The sequence below is a fragment of the Diceros bicornis genome, chromosome 22 (genome assembly GCF_020826845.1).
Source record: "Diceros bicornis minor isolate mBicDic1 chromosome 22, mDicBic1.mat.cur, whole genome shotgun sequence".
NCBI lineage: Eukaryota > Metazoa > Chordata > Mammalia > Perissodactyla > Rhinocerotidae > Diceros > Diceros bicornis.
The window spans coordinates 43592085-43597315 of record NC_080761.1 but is presented as its reverse complement, the minus strand read 5'-3'; the positions used below and the strand labels follow the sequence as shown (position 1 = coordinate 43597315).

The 5231-nt window shown below is 43.9% G+C and overlaps 1 pseudogene; it reads right to left on the bottom strand.

The window, feature by feature from the left end:
- Window positions 1–3801: 3801 nt before the first annotated feature.
- Window positions 3802–4465, bottom strand: LOC131419798 (interferon omega-2-like; annotated as a pseudogene).
- Window positions 4466–5231: the final 766 nt, after the last annotated feature.

The following is a 5231-nucleotide window of genomic DNA, read 5'->3' as shown; positions in this document are numbered from 1 at the left end:
AGTTATTCTTGCCCAACGGCCAGCCTTCAGCTTTGCCAAACCAGTCATGTGATTATTCTTTCATTTTTCAATCTAGATGTCGTCAGTTTTAGGACAAGGAGGGAGAAGCATATCAACCAACTTACAAGAGACTCACTTTAAATAAGAAGACCAACTTACTAATTCACTAATTCTATCTAGCAGAATAATGGATATTAGTGCTTTGCAGTGGGCACTTCACACAATGAATGAATTCATTCAGAAACTTGGACCATCTCAATATCATTAATGCTGAAGATAATATAGCTGGAAAATTCTATGACAATATTAAAAATAAGGATGACATTATTGAGCACCCTCCCTGGACTAGGTGCTGTTCTTAGCATGTTAATACTTGGGATTCATTCCCCCGAACACTCCCTCGAGTGAACGTGCATTTACGAAACAGGTGTTTCTCAAGCACCTGCATGTGTCAGTCATTTGAGTACATGTCAGCTAACAAAATGGGCAGATGTGAGTCCTTTCATTCTCCCCATTCTGTGAAGAAGAAAACAGAGCCACAGGGAGATTAACAACTTTCCCAAGGTCATGGCAACATTGTGGAATCCAGGCCTCTGACTCCATAGCCTGAGCTCTTAACGACATTCTAGAAATATCACTGTCCACGAGAACCAGAGATGCTGCTGAGAATCTGAACATCCTTTCTCCAGGATAGTCTTTGTGATGGTTAATTTTAAGTGTCAGTTTGGCAAGGTCAACAACCAGCCATCCTGCAAATTGCCTTAAAATGTAGCTGGAGGCAGAGAAACCATAAGCGTAGGAGCCCACTGGGATCTTCTACAGGACAGACCAACTAACCTACAACACCACCTTGTAACTTGAATGTAACACACTTGACATCTACTGTTTAATCTGTGCAGTCAAGAGCCCTGTATACCTAAATGTGCCGAGTTTCTTACATTCCAACTTCTCCAGCTGCTGCTGGCTCTTACAACTTCACAGTTCCTGATGCTCGCTTTTGTTTTATTGAGCAAATGAGCTCATGTGACTGATGCAGACTCATCCTAGTGGAATCAGAACTTCAAAGCTCCTAAATACTGGTGCAGTGAGCTCCTGGATTCTTTCCCAGTTTGTGGGGTGTAGACGTGGCCATGTTGGTGCTGCGGCTCCCTCTGTTTACTGTTTCTCTGCCTGGCTGGTCATTCCAGGGGTCTTGCCCGTGATAGCACAGGAAGTTGGCTGGGGGGGTGGTGGGGGTCAAGATGTGCCTGCGTTCACACTCAGCTTCCTCCAGCTGACCCTGCACAGTGATTCCCTGCAGACGTTCATGGCCACCATAGTGGTGACTTGGGTCTCCCCTGGTCCTCTTTCCAGCCACATGTGTCCCGGGCAGCTAAGGTCCAGAAGCAGAGGGGACCTGTGTGGGGTGGGCGGCAGCTCAGCGCTGCAGTGGCTCAGCTCTCACTCACCCCCAGCTGTGCCGCTGCCCGCCCCCCCCTCGGGTCTCCAGTACTTTCCAATAGACTTAAACTCCTAAATATATTATCACAAATATATTAATAACTCCTGGACACAAACACGATATGGCTACAGAGATTTTCCGGGCAAAGTGACAGTACAGGGCTGGCCAGGAGAATTTTTCACACTAAACATAACAATATGACAAAATGAACAAAAAGTAAATAAAATTATATATATGTATGTATATATACGTACATATATAGCTATAGATATATGACACATATATATATGTACATTCTACAGCACCTCATATAGAAAGGATTATAATATTTGAATCCTTTCAAAGAAGGAAACACAACGGGAGTCTGAAATTGCCAAGCCTTTCTCCTGCTCCTAAACTGGTCCACAGAGAGGTAGTAGGAGAGGAAAGAGAGATACAAGACAAAAATCTATTAAAATTGAAATACTGCTAAGACGCTTCCCACCCACAATTTGTAGAGCAGCAAACTAAAGCACTGGCTGGGTCATCTGAGGCAAAGATTCAATAAACCCTCCTAATTGACACCCGTCCCTGCTACCTGAGCAATTCTCTCTCTCTCTCTCTCACACACACACAGACACACACACACACATACACACACATACACTTCCTGGTTAACCACCACCAGTACAATACTGTGCATGTTATAGCAACACCTCCCAGATTCTACCAACATTCATAGACTTGAATGAAAAGGCCTCTGGGTTTTGGTTAGCAATATTAGAATTCTCTGACAGTTCGTAAAATGTGTCTGAGCCTTCTATCTGACTACCTGAAAGGGCTGTCAATATCATCATTCAATATGATGATGAGTGTATTTTCCAGTCACGCAGTCAGGATCAAATATTTGGAATGAATTTGTGAAACTGGAAATTTACCGTTTACAATGACATTAAACACCATCGACTATGAGATTTCCAGTTAATTAAAACGCCACTGCAGTTCCACACTCAGTTTGTCCAGCTCCAGCACACGTGTGCATAAGGGATGGTTAGTCAGGAGGTGGTTAGTAGCAGGCTGGAGACAGGAAACACATTTTAATCCCTTTCTCTCCACAGCTGCCCATTGCCCAAAGTGGCCTTGCCCTGCCTGAAGCTGTAGACTTGTTCTTTTTGTAACGATATATGCTAAGAAACTGTCTATTCCAGTATTAGATCAATTCTTGCCAGGAAAGGCCCGTTGTTCCTTTTGGAGGTGAATCCCCAGGAAGCAGCAGGAGTTGTGCATGGAAGATAAGTCTGCCTCCCACATTTGATGGAGGCCCAGTCACTCATGGCCAGCGGGGGGCGCACGTCCCATAGCAGGGTTTCCTGAGCCCCCAGGGTCTACTGGGTTCAGCTGATTCCTTTTCCTTTCAGCGCCTATTTCATCATTGAAACAGGGGCATTCCCTCAGGGATCACAGGTATTCATCAAGACTCACAGAAACAAATGTGCCTACAATGGTTTTGAAAAACTTAGAACTCCCATTTAACTTTTGCTCTCTCCCTGCAGCTTTCCACTCTTGATAGAAACCTAGAAGCTCGAAAGCCCAACAGAACCAGAGCACCCTGTGGATGGGCAGTAGGTGGAGGGCGTGAAGAGACTGGATAAGGGAGTGAGGGGATTCGGGAAAGCAGGGCCGGGAGAGGGCACGAGGAAGAGGACAGGTGCCAGGATCAGCCAACAAATACCGCGTGTCTTTCCCGCTTCACTCTAGGAGGTGATTCCTTCTCTCAGATATTTACCTTCGCTGCTGCTTGCTGACTGAACATAAATCACCTCTGACATGAGGACTGACTGTGTCCATGTTTTCCAGGACTCCTCTCAATTCCATGGAATTCCAGCTTTTGACAGGCGTGTTCTGACAGGTGGTAGGACTGTTCCATAGGACCTAATAGACAAATACTATTCGGAGATAGATTTATATTGAAAAAGAAAGGATTTAGGTTTTCAGAATAAAAAGTACTTAAGAAGTATTCTTTGATAAGAGTTTAATAAATAAAATGCAAATTTCATAAAATGGAAAGATGAACATGTTTTCTAAATTTTAATACAATGTAAGGGCAAATATCAGTTATATAAAAATAAATATGATAAGATACAAGAATAAATAAATATAAATAAATAAATACAAACAAAGAATAAATAAAAACATCAGAACAGTCATCTCTTACGGATGCCTCAGGAGCTGAATATTCTAAAATATTCTTGCTTAATACTATTGACAAACTATTAGCTAAATTAATTCAATACATTCCGTGACTAAAGAAGAAGTAAGAGCCTTTTGAAATGACAAAAGTATGCCCAAGGGTGATGTCTCACGAGTCAAGGAGAATCATTTCAAGGTGACCCCAGGTCTCCATCCTTCATTCTTAACCTTTCTTGCAAGTTTGTCAGTGAAGAGAAGGATCTCATGATTTCCACTCTGACAATCTCCCAGGCACAGTCACTGTATTTCTTCTCTTTCAGGTAGAGATGGAGTCCCCGGAAGTACCTCTTCACAGCCAGTGTAGGGCCCTCAGTTCTCAGGGCAGATTCTTCCTCTCCTGTCTCCTGCTCCAAACAGGTGTCCAGGTCTTCCAGCTGCCGATGGAGTCCAGTGCAGAGGTTGTCCAGGAGGGTCGTGTTCCAGGCAGCAGAGGAGCGCTCTGTGTGGAAGAGGTTGAAGATCTGCTGGAGCATCTCGTGGAGGACAGAGATGGCCTGGGCCTTCTGGAACTGGCTGCCATCCACTATCTCCTGGGGGAAGCTGAAGTCTTTCCTGTCCTTCAGACAGAAGATGGAGGAGGTTCTCCTCATTTGGCCCAGAAGCACAAAGTTCTTCCTGCTAACCAAGACATGGTTCTGAGGCAGGTCACAGCCCAGAGATCCCCCAGGGCCATAGCTGAACACTACCAGGGCCATCAGTAGAGAGAGCAGGAGGGCCATGGGGAAAACGAGGGTTTTGCTGGCCTGGCTGAGCTGGGCTTCTGGTGAGACTTGGACTGAGGTTCTCTGATGACATTCTTTCTAAGCATGGCCATTAAATAGGGAACACAATAATTTTCATTTTCTAAGCATTTCTCTACACTTTTACTTCCTTTTTTTTTTGTTTTCATTTATGTATTCTCCATGTGGTCCAGGAATATGTCATCAATCCAAACTCTTAATTTTGCAATGGAAGTTTAATTTTTCCAGGAAACTTCAGATTTGCCAACCTGAATGGATACTTATCAATCAAATGAGGAAAGACTTTGTCCTAAATTCAGAAGTGATGTAGGTATGTCAATATTACACACACAGACATGCACACTCTTTTTCATATAGAAATATTGTTCTTCTCTGTCTAAGACACATTTTCAGCTCAGGTCTTAGGCTCCATTTTACCCTCCTTACTTTACATGGGAGGGCAGGTTCCCTCAGCCCTAACGGTCTCTGTATTTGTTGCGAGATTTACTAGACCACTTTTGGCAATTAAGCTCTTTAGAATCAAGGACTGAGTTTCATTTACTGTTTGATTCACAGCAGAGACTGATGATTGTGAGTGAATGAGTTCCTCATATGTGTCCCTTCCTTCTAGAACTCATTCATGCAGGTCCATGTGGTTATGCTTCACTGGGGCCACAAGGTGAGGACTAAAAAAACCATTGTCCTTTCTTTCTACCATTTTCCTGCTGGAGGCCAGAAGTGCTCCTCAGGGTGTGCCAACCACCCAGCAGGAATCCTGGTTCTTTTCAGGAGCATATGGGAGTGGAGATTCTAATTCCAAGGTAGTTTATTTTCCAGCACCA